This window comes from Nesoenas mayeri (assembly GCF_963082525.1).
Source record: "Nesoenas mayeri genome assembly, chromosome: 7".
In the NCBI taxonomy this organism is placed as follows: Eukaryota; Metazoa; Chordata; class Aves; order Columbiformes; family Columbidae; genus Nesoenas; species Nesoenas mayeri.
Window position 1 is genome coordinate 28,046,832 of NC_137551.1, and position 26,575 is coordinate 28,073,406.

Here is a 26,575-nt window from a genome sequence, read left to right on the forward strand (position 1 = left end):
ACAGTTTAACTGCATCCATCAGTATAACTGAGCTCCTAACAGAATCTATCACAACTACCATCTACAGCAGTGCCTATCATTACATTATAGGCCTTTAGGAAGAGAAGTTAACAGTAACTTTTCTTCTTCGGGTTGCCTCATAAATTTATACACAAACAACCTTTTTATAAACTTTTTTTTTTTTAAACTCAGAAACCTGGTCATTACTTTGTATTAGTATGAAAACCCAAGAATGGAGTGAGAAATGAGAAATGAGATCAGTCACTAATTCTGGATGATCAACTTGAGACTGACAACATATGCTGTATCTGTCTGAAAATTAATATCTACAAAGTGGACTCCTCAATCTGAACTAATCACCCTGAGCCCTCTCAGGGTGAGATGAGAGGAACTGTGTGCAATTTATCTCAACATGAAACAGACATTTAGAAGCTAGATGGATTGTGTTCCACATGTGTGTTTATTTCTTCCCACTGACTGGGAAGAAGGTATACTAACTAGTGTAGGTAAAGATGTTCACACTTTACACAACTAAAATTAGGTAAAATGGATTACATCCCTGGGTCTGACTCTGTGAGGCATCAAAGTTCCATTGATACAAGCTATAGAGGCTACATGCTTCTGAGAAGTCTGGAGAGCAGTAAGGGGGCTCAAGCCAAAAATTGAGACATTCTGGATAGGTAACTGTCCTTGGAAACTGTTGGCCTGAAAAAAAACCCCAACACATTAAATGTTCATCACCCCACAAGAAATACTTTTAGTAACAGAAGGTATTCACAATGCTTTACTTGAATTGGTTAACTATATTCTCTAATCCACCCTCCTGAGGAACTTCTACAGAGATCCCAGCATATGTATCTTCTATTTTATGCAGTGTGAATGCACTTCAGTGGGAACTTTGATCCTTCTCACCATCCACAGCAACTCATTGCAGCACTACAAGACAGCTGGGTCAGTCTCAATTACTTCGTATCAGATGCAGTTGCTTAATTGGAGACTGTGCTGGAGAAACTTTGTGAACTTGCAGCAAAAATAACCCAATTAAATATAGTTTGCTTCTGAAATGTACCCAGTGTATAAACTAGCCATCTCCTTCCTCAGCAAAACTTAAAAATAACTAAATGAAGCTAACATTTTCCAACTCAACAATTCTCTAATACACAGCATTTAGGTAGGGAATAAAAAAAGGTTTATTAGCTGACCCAGAAATTATGACCAGTGTACAAGAAACAACCTGTTCCTAGCAGGATAAGGAAAAGCAAATTGTTCAGCTACAAAAGGAAAAGGCAATTGAAGAACTAGACACATTCAGAAGTCTGGTTATGGGAGAGGGAACTTTACATCAGAAGTGCTCAGTGACCAAAGCTGTAATGCACTGATAATTACAGATGCTATTCTATATCTGAAAAGATGCTTTTCACTCCAATCTTTTATCAAAAGCAGGAGCAAATTCAGGAACAGCCTACAGTCTGCACTGATTTCAGTGGTTCCAGTTGGCAATCTCGATACAGCAACGGCTGAACACTTCAGACTGCACGGGGGCTGAACTTATACTCTGTTGCTGTTGAACGTGGAGAACCATCACATCTGGGTGATTTCTTGACCATCTCAACCGAGTGACCAATCACAAAGTAGGGTTCGAACCTTTAAAGGAGAGGCATGAAGAAAAAGAGGGACTGGGTGGCAAGAGCTTCTAACGTACTGGATAACAAAATGAATGGAATAAAGCTGATGGTCTGCAGCCTCATCCACTGCATGAAAAAGCAGGAGAATGGGCATTGGAGCCATGTCTGTAATAATAAATTATCATACCTCTTATTTGGAACTGAAGCCAGACAGCATCAAACAGCATTTCTAAAAGTATTACTGCACTCTCTTCCACTGCAGAAGTAGGATGGCTGTATCCAAAATGCTTACTGCAACTGTCTCTGATCATCTCCCTAGAAGCTAAAAATTGTTTTGGAGAGTCCTATATCACCTATCCCAAGACCAGGCCTGGCAATGTTCCTTAACCTTTGTTTAATCTCCTGGTACAGACACATCCTGGGATAGCAGAAGAGATTTCCTAAAGCCCACACCAAAACTGTGAAAGCTCCTTCTGGCTCATTTAATTTCTGGTAACAAAAGCTTCACAATAGTGAAAGCACGGATGTGGTATTCTTTGCTTGATTGAGGGGAAAGATTATTGCAGTGTGGTAGAGAACTCAAGCAAAACATCCTAAGAAGTGCAATCTTTCCAGAACTGAAGCTTCAGTGAAGAACTGTGAGGTTTCAAAGAAAAGGCACAGCACATCTTCACAGCAGCCTAATCCCCATTATCTTCTCCCCAAACTACTCCATCTACTCCTTCTCCAGGAAACATTTAACAAGTCAGTGCAACCTCAGAATCCTGTGAGTTTCATGGAAACTGCAACAGTGTTTGCTGACTTAAAACAACAATGCTGGCAGCATTATGTGCTCTGAGTAAATTCATTGAGAAACATTTCCCACTATCTTCCTTTCAAATAATTCACTTTAATGAGTCCAATCCTATCCAACAAAGTATTCACTCATAAGCTTCCTCTGTAGAGCATATGAAAGTTAATAACAACCCTTGGATGTGATCATTTATATGGCTGCTCCTTGTCACCACATACTGAGGTCTCTTCTGATCCCACTCAGCCACTCCACCTTCAGAAGGGTAAACCAGCCCCTGAGGGCAGAGCACAGTGATCCCAGATTTACCCGCTACTTGTGGAGCCACCGTGCCTGCTGACAATAACCTGTACTGAAGATGCTTACTTCAATTTTTGACTCTTCACTTAGGTTGAGGGGATGGGTGACAGAAAATGTTTTTTGGTTCTTCACTGTAACTGTCTGAAACCAGACAGAAATGATGAGGAACTGGAGATTAGCACCTCATGACAATGAATAAGGATCAGCAAATGGAAAGTTAAGCACACATATGGGCTGCTTCAGAGGCACTTTTTGCATCTATTTTGGTGCTTCTGTCTTCTGATTTTAAAAGGCAGATATCAGTTTTGCTTTTCTAAATAAGCTGCCCATTTTTACATTTCTAGGCAGGGAAGTTGCATGTGCATTGTCAGTAGTGTACTACAAAAAATCCTAAATAAATGGATATGTTTGGTGAAGTAGTCAGTGTTTGGAAAGCATATAATATAAGGGACAGCTTCACAACCTGAAGGAGGAGAATAAAAGAAGGATTACGTAGATTCAACCAGTTACACTACTTCTTTCATTGGAAGCAGAATTAGCCATCAACTGAGAGCTGACTCTGGGGTCTCTAACACTGCGCTGTGAACTATTCAGTGAATGCATTAGTGCTGTCTGCTGGGTAAGACAACGTTCCCAAGGAGGTTTTGGGGGAAACAGAAAAAGCTGGAAAAAGACCATGCAAGCTGTAGTTAAAATAAATGCACCTTTACACAGGCATTTCCTACCTGGTTGTGAAGCCGTAATGTTCCTCATATAGGAAAGCTACATTTTCTGAACAAACTTGATATCCTGGGTTGGATTAGGGTTTTATCATACTGGCTCACAGAAAAGCCCTTTCTTACCTCTGATAATTCCTCATCTAAAGTGACGAAGCACATAAAAACCGTCAGAGAAAACAGACAAAGAAAAGATTTGTGACTTGCTAAAGATCATACAAACCTCTTCCCAAATTAGTGTTTAACTCACTGAGACATACTAGCTCCTAAAAGTATGTATTAGGCCATCACACAAAACCCCTCAATCCTGTCCAAAAGACAACAATTGTTCTTTTTGCTCCTCCTGTACCTGCATTTCTCCTCTTCTGTCCCCATTTCATCTGATATTTTAATGACATATTTTACCTCATAGTGCTTTCTCAACTCTATTTTATTTCTCCCTGGCCTAGTAACAGCATCGCAAGGCTCATATTTCAGTTTCGCCCTGTGGAGAAGCAATACTGATTTGCTTTCCTTCCAGATGTGAAGCAACCTGCTTATGTTTAATATTCGCTCTTCAGTCACACAGAAGCCTGCATTTAACTATGTTTTTATGCATTATAGATCCACATACATTTGAAAGAATAAAATTCCTTCTTCCTGACATCACTTTAAATGGAGCCAAGGTGAGCTCTTGTTTCCCTGAGGCAACCTGACATTTGAAGATCATTTTTAACCATTTCAGTTTTGAACTACACTTTCACACTTCCTAGCTCCTTGCATTAGTGGGTCTCCAAGCACTCCCCAGAATAAGCACTGTGTAACCCTCCAGACAGTGTACTAAGGAATATAAATGTAACTTTTATCAGAGGAAAGTGACTGAAAAAAAGGCAAATTTATGAAAGGTCTAGTAGGGATTTGATGTCAACTCCCATGGACGCCTGATGCCCAAGACTCTGATCTGCACTGTGCAGTGTGTGCTTCTCATAAACAACTGGTTCCAAGTAAAGGCTCCAAGTTGTGCTTTCCTTCTCAGACTTGGATTGCAAGTGATAAATCTGCTACATGCACACAACTTCACTTCTCATCTTCTGGAACACTGTCATTGCAGGCTGAGGTTTCTCTCTGAGCATCCTGATGTCAACAGCAAGTCTGGGTGACTTCATTCTGTGGGTGACTGAGTCACCCAAACTGCCCAGAGGGTGGTACCAAACCCGGGGGTATCTCACAAACTGACTGGTGGTCTCAGAATTCATTCATTCTCAAGGCTGTAGAAGGAGCACTTGTAACCCTGCAGCCCTTTGCCACCTGGTCATTGACTTAGTTCATCTTTTACAGTCAAGGGAAACTCTCATTTCTAGAACAAGCCTCCACCTACCCATGTACATCCACCAAGGGATAATAATTCAGAGCCTAACCTGAATGTCAGTGTCAAGTGTCTGGGCTCCAAGGCTCCTGGCTCTAAAGTGCCAGAAAAGAAGGATATACTGGCTTTGTGTTTTGAGCAAGAGACAGCCCTTGGCATGAGTACAAGTCCTCTGCAGCCCCTGTAACCCCCCTGTGTATGGCACAATGCTCCTTTTGCCTGCACACAGCAGAGACAAGATTCATTTATCAAGGTTCACACTACTACAGAACTCTTGCTAAAGAAAGGGCAAAATTTTTTTAAACCAAGACACAATTCATTAAACATTAATCTGTGTATTTATGGACAATGTGTTTCAGAATGGGCTTTGCAAGCCTCACTTGAAAGTCAGAATACATGGTGAATAATCTCAATTACTGTCCATGCTTTGCTTAAAAAGAAATTAAAAAAAAAACAAACACCACAAACCCCACCTGCCTTCAGGTGTGTTTGTCTGTGAATACTCTCCAGGGCCAGTTGGAAAAGAATTTATGGAGTGACAGCTACTAGTCACAGGATGTGAAATGCAGTATTTTATGGACTGATCCTTTTACATCTCCAAACCTAAGCAAAATTTTTGTTTAATTGGAAAACAAAGAAGACCCACTGCAGGGCATCAGATGGTAAAGCAGCATTGACTATTCTCTTTCAGTTTGTTTAAAGACAGTGCCTCACCATGACAGTGCTGGCTTTCATTTTTGGAAGCATTCGAGAAAAACTACTGACAATAGATACTTCCATAATCGAGCAAGCAAAGGCTGATTAGGAATCAGTGACACAGATTTCCACAAATAAAGCACAGAGCATCTTGCAACAGTGAATGGAATCACTGAACAACGTGACTAAGGATATGGTAGATTTACCAGTATATGAAGCCTTGAAATTCATTTGTTTTCAGTCATAGTTGTTTGTGCAATTTACCACATGGCCACATCAGCACTTCTCCCCAGCATAAGGGAGCGGGAAAGACTGCACAGCCAAGGACAACACTATTCATTTTGGCAGTATGCTTACGTCAGATTAAAGCTTCCTGCACCCAGAGGAAACACAGAATGCTTTGTAGTATAAACAGGATTATTACTCTAGAGGACCTTACTCATTGTGTTTGGAATTCATTCCATACAACTCCGGATGCCTACATCTGAGGTAGTTACGTTAGGCTTCCATGCTAATTACTGAAGGAAAAATAGGACACAACTCATAAGGCTTGGATCAACCACATCTTACAAGTGCAGACTTTCTCCACTGACTGTCAAGGATGTTGACGGTGGCTTGGAGATATCTGCTTTATGTCACTCATGATCTGGTAGCAGAGACAGTGAAGCAATACAAAAGAAATTCCATTCTTACTGATACCTACTAGAATCTCTGAGGTCGTATTATGCAGTTCCTACAAGGTACTTAGGAAGGTAATTTCCTGCAAAACTTCTTCCAAATTCTGTTGTGTTGTGCAGTCAAGGAAGTGAGACAAAGCACTGATCTCAGTTTGGCCACAACTTGAAGCTGGAGGCAACAATTCAGTGCTTTGGGGTGGTTATACAGGGGGATGCTTAAATCAACATGACTGCATCTTATCCACCTTGCTCCTGGGCAGCTGTTTTGTTCTGGAGTAGAGCCACCATGGTCTTGATTCACTAATTTGAAAGCAAACCCTGCTGTGGGAAAGAAGGAAGGAAGGAAATCTGGATTGGATCCCAGCAACACGGTCCATCCTAATTTCTTAAGATGTCAGAAAGGGTTTCTCTGAGATAGATATTATGGGCATATTAAGGATGTTAAGGACAGTATCATCTAGTCGGAGAGCACAGAAAATCAGAGTTGCTAGACAACAGCCCCCAGACATCTTCGTTGACCTTAAGAAAGAAGCAATGTCTTTTCTGAACACACTGAAGAGAGGTGGGAAAAAAGGAAAAAGTAAATGGCAGTTATTTAATTCTTAATCTTTCTAAAAGCAGTTTCAGTATGATATGAATGATAGCAGCATGAGCAGAGATTGTTACTTTAATAGGATTATTGTCAGATGCTGGCTGTGTTCATACTACAGCAATGAATTTCCTGCAGTGTGGATACATTTCCATGTTTTATAAGTTACAAAGACTGCTAAATATATTTCATTTTTGTTATCAGGTTTGCAGCAGTCTGTTTTTTTTCCTATCCAAAAGATTGTATCTGTGGACATTGCACCCACAAGGTTGAGATCCTGATTATTCAAGTTCTAATGGCAGTTTGTTAAAAGTTTGTCACATGGTGCTGATTTGCTAGTATCAATCAGGTGTGTTTAAGTACCTGTCTTGAGGAATGCTTCTTATTTCTCTCTTTGGAACTGGAGACTGTGGCCATATCTCTAATTGTAAGTCTTAATTTCTCTGAATTCACTCGAATCCAGTGTTTGGATGCAGACACAGTCTTTGAGCAAGGCTGGAGAAATGATGCAGCAGGACCCCAAGCTTTCCTTACACCTTTAGTACAGTCCCCAATGTGCCCTTTCATACAGGGCAGAGAACCTGCTTGGTGGCTGTCCTTTGATATGAAACCTGCAATGCTTTGCAATGATGGGGGGAGTGGGGAGGGTGGGCAAGCACCAGGAAGGAAAATCAGATGGGCTTTTCCTCAGTGCCATCTGTGACAAAGGACCACAGCAGTCACAAGGAGCTGAGCCTGTAAGCATCCCATGTAAATACACAGTGTGTTTCTTTGCGCTGCTGTCAGACACTTTCACAGGTGCCTCAGCTTTGATATTATTTCTAGTGGTAGATTTCATTTCCCTGAACTGGCAGGCTGCCAATTAATTCTTTGTAGTCTGTATTTAAGCAAAAATGATTTACAGTTAAGATGTCTCAGCTAATCATAATGTAATTAATAGTCTGTAATGCTTTTATGTCTTGGAGAAGGAAACATTTCATACCTTTGAGTTTTGGCTGCACTGCAGTGATGGACTGTAGGACATAACTTTTTTATTAGAAAGCTATTGCCTTGTTGTTTTGGAAACAAGAGAATTTCAAAGAGCTTGAATGTAAATTTGACATTTTGATACACTGCTGGTTACTGCAGCATATTCAGCTCTTAGATAGGATAAGTAAATAAACACCAGTTGAATTCTCTTTGCTGACATACTGTGTAATTTCCCACTAAGAATGCAGTAGACAGTATCAAAGATATTAATTCAGCATTTTTATATTTATACCAGAACATGAATTAAAAATATACTGGAAATCAAGACAGCTATCTGTTTCTACCTATTTACTGGGCTGTCCACGTGACCTGGAGGAGCCCCATGACCCTCAGTACCAGGAGTCATTCTTGAGAGCGAGAGCAGAGATGGTTTGGAAAAAACAAGAAAGGTGATTTCAGACAGCCACAAAATCCTTATGAGAGGGAAATCTGAGCTTCAGATGGCTTGTGGGAGCAGGACAAGCTGCAGTCAGCTTTCCCTGGCAGAGCCCAGTGTAGGCAAACCCTTCACAAGAGCTGCACAACTGCAAGACTGTCCTTTGGTGGATCAGTCATATATGCACTGAGATCTTCAGCAGTTTTATGCTATAAGCAATACTGATTGTGTCTATTTTAATCATTCAAGCTCCTGATACCGAAACCATATGTGTCCAGTAAGACCACCTGCAACACCACTGTTAGGTCTTCTAGACAGAGGGGCTTGGAGAGGCTGCAGTGGAAGGCTCTCTGGACTCCTGCTAGCACAGCTGACCTGATCCTGCTGAGAAGGGGCAGAGATTCAAGACATGTCCTGGGGAACTTCACAATATCCTTTACATCATCATGTGTTGTCCTGAGATGCCTGGTCAGGCTCTGAACTGGATGTGTCAGCAGAAGACAACTCCAGCCAGTGCTGTAGGCTCAGGCCAGGGAAGCGGCTCCTGGCAGGCACTGCTTGAAAACTAAGCTCTGGGCCTTTTCAGCAAGGTTTGTTTGGAGAGGCAAGCTTAATTTCTAGACATACCTTTTCCTGCTGTTTGGTGGTTGCCATTTGGATGTGGCAATTTTTACAGTCTCCCTACTGCTTATACTAGAAAGCAATCAGCTAAAATCTTGCTGCCTCTTTAAAAAAATGGTAAAGTGACTGGTAATGGTAAAGACTGAGCTCCCTAAAACAGTTTCAGGGATTTTTTGATAGAGACAAGTAACTGAAAATGTGTAAATAGGTTTTATATTTGTGTCTGTTAACAGAAAGATGACTACCTGGATACTTTTAATTTCCATTTCAAATAGAGTATAAGAGTTAGAGCTGTTAAAAGACTGGGGATGTACATGTATTTTAAAACCACAAAACGGAAAAAAAAAAAAATCAAAGCAGAAGAAAAATACACTACTGTCTATACAAAATTCTGTCATGTTCTCATACCAAGCCAGTTCAAGAATTTTTCCATCTCATGTCCCTAATTAATACTGATAACTGAAGGCCCATGAGGATCCCTACAAATTGGTTTCACATCGAAGCTTGCAAAGTGTATAAGCGCTCTAAAATAGCCATCTAAAGTTGCAGTCTTCTGCTTTTGCATAGAAGTGGTGATTCTTTCAAGTTCCACAGTGAATGACCACTTTTTCATTTGACACATCTGGAGAGTACCCAGTAGAGTAGCAATCTGAAAATGGATTCAATAGTATTCAAAAAACATTAGGGATAAGTGAATTTCAGTCCATGCCTCTCTTGGAAGCTGGACTTGCCATCTGGGCTGTGGATGATTTCATTAGAAGGTACACTGGCTCAGATGAGTCATACAGGGCCTTGCAGCTTTATTTGGGGCAAACTTAGTCATTAAAACAGAGAAAGATCACATCCCTGAGCCTTTGATTATCTCTGGCCTGATCAGGGAGGAAAAATATCATTTGTGCTGTTCAAAGAAATCAGCAAGAAATTATTTGCTCTCTAAGACTTTTTAAAGAGATTTTTTTTTTCTACTTTAGTCAGATCTGATCTTACTGGAGGTCTCTCTACTACATAAAAAAAAATGCCGTTATATTCACTACAAAGGCTGAGATTTCAACTAACCTGTCTTACTTACGCAAGTGAGTCACAGGGCAAGGACATTCTCTGCACAGTGGTGGGTGCCACCCTTCAGATGGCAAGGAGGAAGACACAAAGCCATGGCATGGAGTGACAGTTTAGGTCACTATCTGTCAAAAATAGTTTTGCATTCTCTCTACTGAACTGGCCATACAAGCCTGGAACTCTGATCCTGAGTTCACAGAGTTGACTCAGGATTAAACAGTTATCTGAATATTTGGTCCATGGAGAGGTGATGGTGATGAAGAAAGGCTCACAGATGGCAAAGTTAATCACGTTATCATCTTGCCTGTAAGTAACATCTGAAGTTTCTGTCTTTTAGCCACATCAACCTATAGAACAATTAAGGTCAGGTGGACCTTTGGTTAAAAATAACAGTTAGGAATATTTACAAATGGAAAGGGAATACTTCATATTTTTATAGCATAGCTAGCAGAATTACAGACTGTTTTATGATTCCAGCATGAAAAAAATTAATTAAGATCAACTTAATTAATCGCTACAGACCCCAATTAGTAGTCTGTTAGTGTCAGTAGTTTTGGCTTCTCTTTTCTTATTTTTTCCAAAACTGTGGAGGTTCTCTCAAATGCTCAATCTATTCCTGGGCAATACTGTTAAATGTACACACTGAAAAAAAAAAAAAAAAAAGAGAGAGATAAAGTACTAACTGCCAAGGAAAATCAACCTTTTTGTTTTCTCATTTACTGAGGGTCACTTTCCTCTCCCCTCCCTTTCATCACAGTATTTTATACTTGTGCACCATTTGTCATGGTTCCTGGGCTCCAAACTCTGACAACAGCAGGTGGAATACAGCCCTCATATTTCTTTAGAGCATCAAGTGCAAGTAGGCATCCAACCCACTTTCTGAACCTGGCAGACTTGTGTCTGCTGAGAACCATTTCCCAACAAAATGTCTTATCTGCTCATCAAACAAAGCAGTTTCTATAACTGGAATAAAAATGAATTATGCCAACCCTCTCCCACTTTTGATGGAGGATCATGAACAGAGATTTGTTCTCTCAGGTCACAGTTCTTAGGTCTGGAGCATAGAAAACCTTAAATTTTGTGGTAGGTCTCACAACATAGGCTGGTAAGAGGAAGGTCTTCAAATTGTTCACAAAGAAGCCAATGGGTATAAAAGAGTAAGAGAATAATTTCTTTGTGAATAGCCTTCAGCTCCTATCCTTACTCCTATGCCAGGAGCGGACATGTGTCTCTCACTATAGTTCACAATACAATGTGGTACAGAAACTGATCTTCACCGGCTGTTAAAGAAAAAAAGCAGGAGAGAGAGCTGGGATGGTGAAAGGGAGCAGGGAAACGTGTGCCATCCTCCTGCGTCACGATAGGAAAGTGAGGGTGGATATAAGTAACCATGACAGCATCCTAAATATCCTGTGCACCTCCTGTGGAAGTCAGAAACCCTCATCCCCACTTCCAGATCAACGGAACCGTGGCAGAGGTCTGATGTGAATTTATGCAGCTCTAGTACCTACAACAGCATATTGCTGGGGCAACAACTCTTAAGGTGCCCAGCTGGGATTTATCTGCTTTTCATCATCAAATCCCCACCTTTGTCACTTTGCTCATTATACTGTCTGCCTGTAACTTTGTCTAAATCTCACACATAAGGTCTAAACCTAGTAGTCACTTGAAGCACTGCATGTAATAGCAGAAGTAACCAGAGGGACTCAACAGTGCTCCTCATATTGCAGAATAACTCAGCGGGGGCAGCCATATTAGAAGTAGGAGACTTGTGTTCAGTTCAGGAGAGCATCTTCTCCAGGAAGTCTATGTCTGTCTACACTTTCCAATTGAGCTTTATTAAAGAAAAAGCTTAGGGAGGAAAAAAAAAGCAACAGTTTCTAATGTTTCACAAAAAAAGTGAGACCTAGAATCACCAGATGCCATCATTTAAAGCAGCAGTGGCAAGAAGAGCAGCTGTACATCTCATGCTAATAAGCACAGTAGGTCCATCCTCTCTGAGGTTTCAGTACAAGTGCTAGCTGCTTGCTTCAAAAACAAATTAATCTCAGTTTCTAACTTAAAACATAGAGGGAGTTTTTCTGCCCTACAGGAGAAAAGTATAAAAACAATGTTAGGATGTGCTCTTGAAGCTCACATGCCAACAGCAAAGACCTGATTTTTATTATTTTCAAATTATTTAAGGAAAATAGTGATAAAGCTAGCTTAATTCAGTGGGAAGAAACCAGTCAGGGAGCTGCCCCCAGGCTTCAGCTTTAGAGGTTGGCACAACTAAGGAGTCCTGTTTTGAGAGTATGGGAAAACAAAACAAAGGATCTGGCTGAAACAACAGGCACTGAACACAAAGCATTGTTCATTTGCTTTTGAGATATAACTACAATATCAGATCATGCTTCTGTCTTATCATGCCTTTTAGCTCTAAGTCATTTCTGAGCTACTGGAATGGAGGAAGCCATCAATAAGGTAGCTGCTAAAAGGGACAGTGCTCCTGTTCCATGAGTCATCCTGATGGTTGAACCCTGCAAGTCTACTGGGCCAGTCATCACTGGTCCAAGATGACACAAGACAGACACACTAGTGACTTCACTTAATCTAAATTCTTTCATTATAGTCTATACAACTGCCTGGGGAAATGTCCATCCACTGAAAATTCTTCCAATTTTAGATATCTTGCAGATAAGTAGTACGAAGCAAAGGCAAAGATCATCTTTTCAAGTGTGAGAAGGATGGATGCACTTGAATTCTTCAACTTACCTTTGAAGCTACAAAAGAAGTCTCTATTCATCAAGAAGCATGGTTATGAATATACACAGTTCCTAAGTTTATTCCAGTGAGAAATCCCCATGAAATCAGCAGCAAAATTCTCCACACAAATGGAGCTACACAGACATGTGGTTCTTGCCAGGTTACAAGTTGCAGAAGGATCATCCACTATGGTCCAAGGTGTTGTGGGTAGTTTTTTTTCCCAGGACTAGGTGGCCATATTGAAACTCCACAAAGTAATACAGTCAAAGAAGTAAAATTTCTGATGACCAGAACCCTTAATGACATACTGGATTTGATGCCAAAACCATGTGTAAAATATATTTTATACACGTCTGCATAATTTGTTAACTTCATAGTTAGGTTATCAATATATCTGTCTTGTAATTCTTAAAAACAACCTTAGATAATCATGTTTTTCACTGAAAAAGGGCATCCCATAATCGTACATCAAAATTATTGTCCAAAAGACTAAGTCTGCCAATAAATTATGAGACAAATACTCGACACAAGTACTCAAGGCAAATACTCCTTCCCTCCCATTATAAACCACTGTTCTCCCTCCTTCCTAGTATTTTTAAATACTAATTTCTCAAACTTTCATACACAAACTTAACAGTGATTAGTTGCTGAGATAATCCCAAAGTCAGAATGTCACTATTAAGAGGATTAAATAACTTCCTGCCTGAAGAAAAATGTCTTTGCTTCTTCCAGCTACTCCCTCAATATTGCAGGACCCACAAGAACCGAGGCATCATGAGCAGCTGGAGAGAAGAGAAGTCATCAGTCACCTTTACATGCTGAATTCAGTCCTTTTTTGTGGTGTAGTGATGTCTTAACACAGGCCAGGGAAATTATTCAGTTGGGACCACGGTGTAGAGTTCAGACAGAAGGTTGTTCTCAGTTGCCTAATTTTTAGGGTACTGGAGTCAGGTCAACAGCACCCGGATAGTCCCTCCACTGTTTTCCATCTGGTAATGACTTGTGCAGATATGTCCAGATCTGTTCTAAAGGAAAGGCTCTCCAGCGTGAAAAGGGAATTTGTTACCCGGGCTCAGAAACAGCATCACAGAGCAGAGAGAGATATAGAAACTTTTCCTGCTCCCTCCTCCTCCATCTTCTACATCTGACTCTTAAAAATCACCTCCTCTGTTCACCCAGGGAGCCCCCTTCAAACTCTTGCCCCCACAAACCAGGACAAGGAGTGGCAGCCCCTTTCCACACCACTGTGGCATCCCTGCCCTCTATTTAATGCCATTGTTTCCAGACAAAGCAGGCAAGCCAAAAGAAACTTTTATGCAGGAGGCAAATCTCCCAAAGGGACACACAGACATGGTTGTCTCCTTTTCAGACCTACGAGCCAAAGGACACAGTTAGTCAGTGTTTGGGGGAACACATCTGTCACATAGACATAGTAGCATCACAGACAGAAAGAAGAGATACAGCACACAGCACCAGATGTTATCAAATCTCCTCTAAATACCAGTAAGAAAATGTTCTCTTTTTCACCCTAGAATATTACTCATCTCACTTGCTGCTCTGTCATGCCTTGCTTTGCTCTTCAGTGAAAGAGAGGAGATGGGCAGAGCAGCTCTGTTATCTGAGCTGCCCACCCCTCTGCTCCTAGGAGGGTGGAGGGACATGCTGCTATTAGGGGCCATGGGGCCTGGAAGCAGCATCGATTTATAAGCCACTTCTACACAATATTAACTCACAGTCCACACCAAGTTTAGTGACATTATTGCAGGTGCCCACCACATTTGTTTGCACAGCAGTTGCAAAAAATACTTTTTTTTTCTTTAAAAAAAAAGGAAATTTATTTTCCTACGGTTAGGCTACAAGAATCTGTTACAGACTGAGAACAAAGAAATACCAGAAGACCGGTACAAAGAAAGCATTACAGGCATAGGAAAAACCAAACTTACCCTCTCTGTAACAAACAGCACATTTGTACTTCTCAGCTTCACAATACCCCAGGTTAAATGCTATCCATACATTTATATCGATATCCAGTGAAGCAAGAGAATGCAAAATATTTACATTGATGGCACTCAATTCAATTAGCATTGCAGGCAATCAAGTCAGACACCTCTAAATTCAGAGCTCTGCACTGCCTCTGCTTGGCTACACTGGCTGCAAAAACCCATCACACCTGTCTTCAATCAGCACATTTATGAGGTTTCTGAACTGCATAAAGGGATACAACCTGATTCCTAAGCACCCCCAGACTATTCCAATGCATAATATGCTCTTCATATATATGTACATATATATAAAAATATATATGCTCTTATATAATATGTGCTCTTATATATGCTCTTCAAGGCTTTCAGGAAGGAAGGTTCCCCACATGGGGAAACTAAGGTGTAAGAAAGCAATTATCTTTATGTTATTCCACACAAGATGACTAGGATGTCAGTGTCCTGAATCCGTGCTAGGATCTACTGGAGGACACCCTGTGCTGCTGCAAACCTGTTGCCCTCCACAGAGGGCAAATGGACTCGCTCATCTCAGAGACAGGACTCCAGCATCACAGGCTATCAGCAAAGCTGTTTGGAGGAAAATGGCTCTTTTCAGCGCTCGTGCTCAGGATATAAAGGACTATAATCTGGAACATTAGACAAGGACTTAAATCCCTTGAAAGAAATGAATTTAAGAAATGTATTTAAGGGATTCGGTTGAACTGCACCTTGGAAACACATTTCCCAGCACTTGAATAGCTTGGACCTGGCCCAGGATTCCTTCACATTTGAAAGTATGAGAGTCACTTTAGTTATTCAGAAAATGACTATCCATCAAATGACCACATTACACAACCTTCTGACAGGGTACCACACTCGCCACATTACAAAAACGCAAATTACTGAAAAATATTGTTGCTAGAGAACGTTTTCCCTCCATATCAAATAGGTAACGGTCACTGAAATTGGAATAGAGTTTTCTGACTACCATACTAGGTGGTGGAAGTCCTCGGACACGTTCCCTGGTTCACCCCACTGGTATACACAGGGAAACAGTTTTTCTACTCAGGATGCAGGGGAGGTGAGCTGAGGTTGAAAGATGATTGCTTGCAGCCCCCTACAAAAATCCACAGTATCAACAGTGTTAAAATAATACAAACATCATTAGTGACAAAGACAGATTTATTGCCTCCAGCCAGACTATGCTTGTTAAGGGAGCCCTGTACAGCTCCATGACTGGACATGAATTCTAATAAAGTTTGTTTAAAAATATGGTGGTATTCCAAATGCAACTGTGCAAACCTGGCAATTCTGATTTTAACAAATCTGTTTCTTCTAACTCCTCAGAGACCTACAGGTTTGCTGAGAAAGGCCTTTTTTTTGCTTTTTTAAACACCTCTTACTAAGAACAGAACAAGTTGGAGAATTTTCTTATTTGCACTCCCCAATATTGTGGTTCTACTTAAAGGAAGCAATTGTTTATTTATATCCATGTATATTGTGAAGTTGCCCAAATACTCATACATGCGGAAACTCACATAGAAAATCTATTCACAATAATGAGGCATAAACAATGCTCTAATCCCAGAGGAGGATGGTTGCTTGAGTTCCTTCACCAGAAGGTCATGTTCACTTTGAGATGATGCTGTCGGTGCTCCCATCAGTGCTAGATTTTATTGGAAAGAAATCAAATGAATTGGATACTGATGGATATCCTGCAAACTCTTCCTGGATATACAGGACTTCTGGAAAAAGTGTGACTGTTATGTTACTGAACAATTAAGTCTGGATTAGCCTGCAGGTGTAGAAGGAATCTGTATAAATGGCAACTATGGAAGAAAAATTAAGAAGACAAGGACACAACAATACTGAGTGCAAGGAATGTGATCTAAGGACAGATGCTTCATCCCTCCTTTTGAAAGAGACTAATTCTTTGTCCAAGCCATGGATTTTATAGGAGGACCTGGAGCTTAAATTAAAGGTCTGTTGGTTTTGGAGTGGGATTTTTCAATATTATTCACATTAGAAGTAAAGGCAAAAAAAAAAAAGTTCACAGAACATTTAGCAATACACAGCCAAGTGACAACTCATCATGCTACCTATGGTGTTGCTTTGTGGGGGCTGTGGTTTGGGAGGCTAAAGCCATGGTTGAGCAAAAGCTCCAACACTTTAATGCCATCCCCACTTTGACCAAACTGCAGGACAGTCATACCAGTCAGAGCTTCTGGACTTCAAGTGTGGTTGTAGGCAGCAAAGTACAGGGGATAGTGGATCAACAGATTAGGTAAGTAAACTGGTTCACTTGAAAAGCTTCTGAGGGAACAGGAAATTAAGACAGGTCTAAAGACTTATCCATATAGGAATGTGGGTACAGTCTTTAAGCTTGGAGCACACCAACACAGTAAATAAGAAGTTCCTACATCTTTCTTTACACTGTTTTGGAGAGTGTACTTGAAAGAGAGAGAGATGCAAAGTTGCTCGTTTGATACTGTGTCAGGAAGGGTGTGTTTCAGACTTCAGAGATGCTACAGAAGCAGCTACAACAGTAAATAAAATTATTAAGAACCTGATGTTTTTAACTGCTATTTGCGTGTAATCACTCTTAAATAAATGAAGGGAAAGTAAATGTTAGGAGAATAATTTGCTGGTAATCAAGAGTAATAAAGTGAGCAGCTTCATTTCCTTTCCAGGCTTCTCTGATTTCAATGCTGTTTTATCTCCCAGAAGTTTGACAGCAGGAGGAAACAAAAGACAAAGTATTGCCATGATGGGAGGTGGGGTGTGTGAAGAAATTCTGGGGTCTCAGGGCTCTAGGTCTTGGTATTTTTCTCTGACTTTACCCTGCTCTGATAAACCTCATCTGTTTAGCTGCGCATTTTGACAGACTGGGATGGGAATTAACATGATGCTGAAGACTCTGCAATACTGGACATATTGCCTTGCCCTGAGAAATACTTTTCCTTTCTGGAAAATGGACCCTTCTCTGAGAAAAAGTTCAAAAATCTTTTGAAGACAGATGCAAAAGTCTCACTGATTTTGATGATGTTCAAATTACCCCTGCTCCTTAACCACCTCACTTGCAGACTTTCACTTAACAATTAGACCATAATCTATTTATAGAACCGAAGAATAAGCAAATGGAATCAACCTAATTTTTATAACCTCATTTCTATTGATTTTTGCTAACTGGAAGAGTGAAATGTTTCTCCTTAGGAGCCCATATTTGGGATCTGAGTAGAAATTCTGTTCCAAGGTTATAATGTTAGTATAGTTATCTGACATAACTAAGCAGAAGTGACCATTTGACTCAACCTGATTGAGTCTAAATAATGGTTATCTCCTGTGCACAGCAGTGATGAAGGCACACAATCCTGTATAACCACAGGCAGAAACAGTTATGCACAGGTGTTTATTATTCAGTTCTACATTGTTCATCTAATCATTTTTGAATGGAAAAGAAAATTCAATTCACTCCAATCACAATACATTGTTGCTGGTAAAATTGAATATAGCTTCAACAATGAAAACAGAACTGCCAATAAATCTATGCTGGATGTAAACAAGGGCGGGGGAAACTTTCACAGTTGTTACACAGTATTTTAAACAAACAAACTTTGATTTTGATAATGACTCTACTCTCAAAGCACCTCATTCTTTTTAATTTATCCTGTCATTAGCCTGTTCAGGAGGAATAATACTGGTAATAGAAGAGGAAACATGAAGATTAGATGTTTCATGAGAGTCCTACACACCACCTCTGAACTTCCTCCTCCCTGTTCTTCTGAACCGTCCCTCCACCACTGCATTCACACTGTTCCAGCCAGGGCTGGGCTGTGCTCAGTCCAACACCGCTCACACAAGACGAAGTCAGGGTCTGCAAGGCAGCACTAGTGACTAATTTGGGTGAGATAATCCCAAACAGCTCTGTGCAGAATAGCTGACACATATGACAACTTCAGCTCCATCTATCTACATGGCATGCCAAAGGCCACAGAGGAAATCTCTGCTTTCCAGCTTCATCTGTTCTGTCATTTTTTCCAACTTATCCTAAGAACTTCTTCACATACTCCTGTTCTTGAGCTTTCCCATGGCTCTACAATTTAACTATTCCTCTTTCCTTCCTACTCTTTCATCTACCTTTGTGCTGCCTTTGGTATGTCCCAGGAGCTTTCAAAAAATCTGACTTATGTGTCAGGGCTTGGTCCAGGGCCAGACATAATAGTGCTGCTGACAGGTTAAAGAAGAGGAAGGATAGGCTGTGCTGCAACATGACAACTCCATCCTCACCTCATCCCACAGCCTAGAGCAAGGATACTGAGCAGGATGAATAGTGAGATGATTTTTCTCTTAGATTCCTGTGTAAATCCATTTTATCACACCTTTTCATTCATAATTTGGTATAGGCAGAAAATGAAGCAAAGGGTAGAAGATCCAGTATACTTGCTGGTGAAATTTATCACTCAAGAGATCAAACATGTGACACTGTATAATGGAAAAAATGAACCATGTAGAAGTGAGATCCCAAGGCCCTGGTTTGACAGCTGGGACATGACCCTTGCAGACTGACTGCCCTTAGTGCAAAGTGTTGGGAGGGCAAGCAAGGTTGAGACTTCACATCCTAAACAGCAATGGCTTTTCAGGGAAGGGGATGTGAGTAGGGGCTAGAACATTAAACTCTTACTTATCAGAGCACTGTGATTAGATAATGACTCTTTGCACTTTCAGCTATGCTTTGGAGCAGTACAGGCTAGTCAATCAGGTGATCAGTACTTCAAGGACGTTTTGCTTATTGTGTCAGTACTTGTCCACAAATCCTGAATAGAATTCAGTTTTTAAAAAAATCCTATGATTATTTTTCACACTCTAGCATAGAATACAGACAGATTGGATGAAGTAGACCTTCATATATATTGTTCTCTTGTCCAGGTAACGATCTTATTTCATTCTTATCCTTAAAGGGTAATTCTGTTCAGAGGCTGAGAAATAGAGCTAGAACAATAAAAATGGGTCATGGGAAGCACTGTGATGAGAAGAGGCAGTGCTAGTAAGTCAGGAAACATTTCAAGCTGGATGGCTTCACTGGATGTGGGACCTTCCATGAACAAGAGCTTTCCACACTAACAAGGTTATGAGAGATGGAGAAGCTTCCATCACTCTTCCCAAAGTGGTCACGGAGACTTGAACTGTCTCTAATATAACATCTTAGGCTAAACATTTCAGACCATTAATGAATTTTGCAATCCATCTTCCTGGAATACCTCCCCTTCTCAGTCTACTTTCAAGGGAACATCAAGTCCTTTGAATCATACCACAGTTTCATTCTGACTTTTTCTTATAAACCAATGTTTCAAAGTCCTACCACAAGAGATATATCAGCATGGAGGACTTTTGTCATGTTTTTTCCCCTCTTTAATTTCTTTCCCTTAAAAAAGGGTTCTCAGTGGAAAATTCTTACTGATGGAAACTTCCTCACCTGGCTGAGTTTATTTACAGAACCAACAAGGAATTGTTCATCCCAACATCTTTATTATGCTTTCCCTTTTGAGGTGGGAGCTGAGGCACAAAATAGTTTAACTGGTTTGCCTAATGTGACACAGGAAGTTTGTGGGAACTGTACCTAAATCTGTGGCACACGGACGCCTGAACACAAGGCTCTTCATCTGCTTCTCCCTTTTGTCTCCAGCTTTCCATGAATACACTCAAATAAATTTATGACAGGAAGGAATAAATCTGAAATCCCTATGGTAGAATATTTCCAAGCAAGGATTTAATATTCATCTTATTCTAACCAAACATTTGATGCCTTTCCAGTTGGAGCGAACAGACTTGTAAATGTTGGACCAGGGTCTGGCTTTCAATAGCTTGATGTTTGCAATGGATGGCCTGGGCTCCATCTGCAGATGATGAATAATTCATAGAAATCATATGGGAGACACTTGTAAATGACAACTGAATTCAAGAAAGACAGCTCCTTCTTTCAGTTTTCAATGAAAAGAACCAAATTTTGGAGTAATAAGGAACCCATTGTCCACATCTCATTTAGCCCTCACTTTTCCCTACTAAATATACTTTCCCTAAGCTGCTGACAGTAACCTGGGAGGAACAGGACAAAAAATTGAAGACACACACTGTGGTGTAATAGGCTATGTCAGCACTGTCTTTTGCTAAATCTCTGGCATGTCTGTGTATACCTCAGGAGGGAATTTAATCTGTACAATAACTGAAATTGCTTCTATGCCAAGAAATACAGAATGTAATTGCATTTTAGTTTTTTTTTACTATTATTATCTCCCCTTTTTTTCTGGATTCCTATTTGGAAACTTTAATGGAAAACGTTTACCCTATTTAAGAAACAAACACACAAACTCCAAATACTTTCCTTGTTCTCACTGGTTTTGGAGCTACCCATGTTGATTGCTTGCAGAATTTGGCTCTCTTAAAAATCTCTTTGTCAGTCTTGGTTCAACACTTAGTTTTCATTAAATCAAAAGGAACTGACAAAAGGAAGAAAAGTAAAGGAGCACAGAAATTAAGCACAAAATAAACGCCTAAGTGATGAAGCTGTGACCAGACTAGCCAGGGTGGGGGGTAGGAGTTTGCTAAAGAACCCTGGGCCAGCAGCATGGAGCTGTGCAGTCCTACAGAAAAAGGGTCTTTGTGCCATTCAGATGATGCTGACATTTTAAATCCCTACACTGTGCCTGTTTGTTTCAGAATGCAGTTCCCCTTGCATCCCTGTTTTATCTTCTCCTTTACCCTAATCCTCAAATTACTGAAGATTGCTTAGATTTTTTAGCAGCAGCCTCCAAGATTGGTAATTTCTGCCTTAAACAAACAAATCAGAAATGGACACCTGTGATGGATGTAAAAGCTTCTATGCAAAGATAAACTGAGCTTCCCAGCTCAGCAGCCTTTCAACAAAGACCATTAAAAAATAGTTAAAGGTGACAGCTCTTCAGCAAATTCAGCCTCCTTTCTTTTCTTGTTGCCATAGTACCTCTTCTTCAAATCCTACCATCTTTATCAAAGATAAGTTTTCAGCTGTTGCCCCAGGTTTGAGGCCATGTCTGAATTTCGTGATACAGCTACACCAGATGCTTGAGACAGAGAGACCTTCAACTAAGTCATGCATGCTACTCAAAGAAATACCATAACCAGACTGTCAAAATTTTCTAATTTTTATGTACGTATTATATCCTCTGTGGCCTAGGTAGTCTGTGAACAGTACACAAGGTGTCTAATAATATCTCATATCTAAATAAGCTTTTATCTTGCTAACTCTTATATTTTCTTTATCAATGACAAACCCCATACACAAATGATTTTTCTCTACTGAATGCAGTTTCCTCTTGCACAAGTAGACATAGTAATACTGATATTCAAACCTGAACCAAACCTGGGATGAATGTCTGAGTTTGGCACAAACCATTATGACCTTCTGCCAGTTCTTCAGTTCTTATACAGACAGGGTGCAAGAACAAGCAATGGCCCTTAACACAGGCATATAAAACCTTCAAGGGAACAGCATTGTGGCTGTGGATGGAAACTTGAAGTGGTCCTGGAACAAAACCAGTAGCTATGATATACTTCTAAAGGGTTCTTTGCCTTCTTATTCTCTGCAAGTTCTTGTCTCACTGAGTTCACAGCCAGGGCTACAAAGCAGCATTGACATCAAAATAATCAATCACTGTAGTTATTATTTTAATTATGGCATAGGGAGGGATTCCTTCATTTAACTGGCTTGCGGATAATATTGGGCTTCAGGCTCTCATATTGACTGCAGAAGGAAAGTACTTTTTTCAGCTTTTTCTGAAAAAGCAGTGAGGAAAGTCCCAACATTTCCAATAACTGGCTTAGGGACCTGCCCAAGAACTGCAAGACTTGAGCCATTAGCCCTCCTCAGCCTGCCTGGATTTGAACTCACATTCTTCCTAAACTGGGCTTAATCACTGGTTTAACAGATATGGAGGGAGGAGTGAAGGAAGCAGCTCTGCTCTTCTTCCTTCTGAAGCTGAATCACTGTGTGGCTGAAGATACACAAGGTGTAAGACAAGCAAGAGCAATAACCTCTGTGGACTGGAAACATTTTGAGCTTGTGTTGTTTGTCCAGTTCAGGCACTGCCAAGCTCTCAGCACCCTGGGAAACAAATGGTGGGCATGAAGGATGCTGAGGTACAAAGTGAATAAACAGGAATTCTTTCTGCTTTCCTGGGTATAGGTAGACTGCAGTTATTCAGGCACCGGGTACTTCAGCAGTGGGACTCCTTGTCATGAAAAATTGGTTACTCAGACTGATTCAGGTTCAAAAGTAACTGTACAAATTAATGTGTAGAAATCCTTGGAGGGCTATGAAATGTAAGGATAATACTTCTGGCTCAAGGAGTGGCTGTGCTGCCAGTCACTGGAAGGCAAGACTTTCTGGCCAGCAGTATCCTGAGTTCGCTGGTTTTATTCACATCTAGGCATGGGGATAGAGGAAATATACCCAGTTTGATGGCCTTGTTTTCTGATCCCTTATGGTCATTCTTACATTTTCAAGTATACCCACACTAATTCAGGCAGTATCAAGGAGCACAAAATCAGTCCCACAATGCACCTTCTTAGAGCAGAGGTTGGATATGCAGAAAAGCCCTTGGGACATGCTTTGTAGGTATAAAGCCAACACGTCTACACAAGTCTCTGCTACAGTGACAAGTTTCCCTCTGGGGTGACTGCTCTGAAGGCTCTGCTGTCTTCTCTCCCAACATCCAGCCCCTCTATCAAGCCTGGTAAAGCACCAATGCTTTCAGGGAGAGTGTTTCTTGGTTTAACTCACTCAGCTGACTTTCCTGTAGCCCAGTCCAAGAAAGGCAGTTGCCAGAGCTCCGTCTCACTTTCCAAGCCTCTCTCTGCTCCTTGTTGGTTTTCCTTGGCATGGGCCTTTCAGCAGAGGTGAGGCAAACACTAGACATGCGACAGCTGTGCTGGCACAGCCAGAAAACACATCAGTGGGAGATCCAGAAGAACAGATGCAACCCAGCAAGGACTGCTTGCACAATGCTCTCTGTGCCCAAAGCAGTGCCAAGTGCCTCAGCAACATGTAATGGGCACCATGCCCTCCAAACAGACAGACATGAGCATTGACAAACCAGAGATCACATCCAAGCATTAAGCATAGGCTTGTTTTGGGGCACTTGTCCTAGCCAGACAAGTCAAAACAGATGGCCAGACCTGTAGATCTTTGTGTTAGACATCTTAATTACACAGCATATTTACTGACCTAATTGGAAAGGCTCTAGTTTTTAGGACCTTCACTGTGTGCACAACTGAGGCTTAAAGAGATATGTCAAATGTGTAACAGGGGAACAATCACCCTATGGAAAGAAGCAGCTCATTTCTCTGTCCTTGGTAGATGATGTTTATATGGGAGGGAGCTAGACTATAATTAATCAGATTAAATTCAGAACAGATACGTGCAAGATATCCCAGTGAGAAAGAAAAAAGCAGACTCAGTGAAGTGCAATGAGAAGGAGCTGGCTGTGCAGCTGGGCTGCAGATCAGGCTCTGAGGATTTCTGTAGGCCACAAGACTAATGGGATTCAGTAACACACTGCTGTTAAAAAGGTGGACTGCTTTCCAAAATAGGCTCTTGGCTGCCAGCAATTTGAAGCTCGGAGAAGGTGGTCGCTCTGTACTTAATAACCTTCACTGGACCTTTTTTTCCTTCCTTGCTGCTGAATTTGCAAGATCTGCTCTATAATTATTTCAATGCCCTCATGAGGTCCCATGGTAGGGTATTATTTTAGACATCCTACATTAACAGACATTTAGACAAGATGGAGAATATCCAAAGGAAAGCAACATGGGTAGTAAGATCTTGGGGAAACATGATTTACAGAGAAAGGCAATAGAAATTAGGGTCTATTTAAAGTGAAAAAGTAGCAGAGGTTTGCAATGATAGCTCTCTACAATGTCAAATGCTCTCAAGATCATAGGCAGAGCTTACACGTTTTCTGAAAGTGACAGGACATGATGCAGTCAACTTCATTTGTTGGTAGGACATGACAATTTAGGATTGAAAATGAGGCATTTTGCATGCAAACTTGGAGGAGGATTTTAAGACATTCAACTATGAATTACACCAATTAAAAACACCACAGATTCTAAGGAAAGGATGTGATTAACAAGCACTGTCCAACCCCACAAGACAGCAAAGACATTTCTACATCACTGCCACCACAGTCATGCTGCCTGTATGATAAATCAGGAAAACCTTTCAAAAGAAATTTCAGAAGTCCCTATTTCTCATAGCTTAACTTTTTCCCCAGTAACTTTTTACAAAATCATTCTTGAAGTTCTAGAACTTTTCTGAGGTATAGTTGTAGCAACAGCTCTCCTAGGTCGCGGGGGAATATTAGCAGAATAAGATACTTCTGAAGACGAGTAAAGAAGGCAGATTTAATATTAACACTTTAGGGTTGAGCCTTCCTACATGTTGCTTTCTTACTTGTTCCGGAGATTAAAGAAGCCAGTTTTACAGAAAAGCATGGCTCACAATTAGTAGGGTTCTGGATTTCCCACATGCATATAAGCTGATGTCAGAAGGGACCTTCATGTCTATCTTGTTTCAGAACAGGCCATTTCACTTAATAATTTTTGCTCCATGGTCATATTTTAGGGGTTTTGTTAACTTTTTCAATGCACCTGGCCTTGGACAGCTGCAACTGCTTTGCTGGATATCAGATCCTTTCCTTAGAGAAAGAGACTGAGTAGATATGCCTGTACCAATATCAGGTTCATATGTGAAGTGATAGATCTTCAAGAGTAACCAACAGACACACAAACGTATAGAAACACACACACAGTCTCCCTGAGATCATCATACAGAGGAAGTATTTTCCTCAGTACATTAGCAACAATGCACCTTGATAAGTCACTGTTTCAGACACATGGAAAATCAAATATTACAAGTGTGTCTTGTATTTGAATTAAAAAAAAAAAAGCCCAAGATCTAATAAGCCTCCTAGCATTTCTGATATTCTCATTTGGATCATTTGGAAGTTACAAAGTAGGCAAGCTGGATGTGTACTAAATTCAAGAACAAATAACCACGAATGAAATATTAAGAATACAAAGCCAAAACCATTTCTAAAAAGCATAAATAGAGCATCATTACAATTGGTCAAATGCCAAATTAAATGTAAAAAGAGGCTAAGAAAATAAAATCAGAGGAGAAAATGTTATTAGAAATTAAGCTAACAGAAAATGTATATTTTCTTGCTTCTGTGATTATCAGAGTCATTTTTGGGGAGAGAGAGAGGTAAGTTTTAAAGGGGAGGTGATAGGTTTGCATGTCAAAATGGCAGGATGCTCTGGTCAACATCAAATGTAAAATAAATAATATAATAAAAGTAAATAACATAAAACATATGTTTCTCTTTCAGATTGTGTTTGTAACAGAACAACTGAGTTCTCTGACCAAGCGATATTGTGGACGATTTAAGTGGTTGTACAAGAGATTAGATGCAGAAAGGATACCTCTATTTGCATTTCTGAAGCATTGTGAGAATATGTCCTAAAACCTAGCTTTCTGCATGTCGGGGTGTCACTGGAGGAGAAATCCTGGACATGTCTGGGGAGCACTTTCGAAGCAGCTGGGATGCCCAGTCTCAGCATCGGGGTGACCTGGTAGAGCAGATGACCACTGACTGTTTGCATGGAGGGTCTGAGGAGGCCACAGAGGGTGACAGTCAGCCACCAAGGACCTGCTGCTGGACACTGCCATGCTGGCACTTCATGGAGTGGACAATGCCATCAGGTTTCATGCTCCATCCTTCTCCCTGAGTGGTGAGAAGTGCAGATCATATCAGAAAGGTCTGTTCATGTGCTAGGGACATGGCTGGGAACATCCTCACCTTTGCTGTCACAGCAGGAGCCACCTTGGACTGCCCTTGCTTACACAGTCACTACCAGAGCAATTGCTTTCAGGAACGGATGAAGACAAGGGGAACAGCGTGGGAAAGAGAGGGGATGGCATAGAGCAGGGCAACTC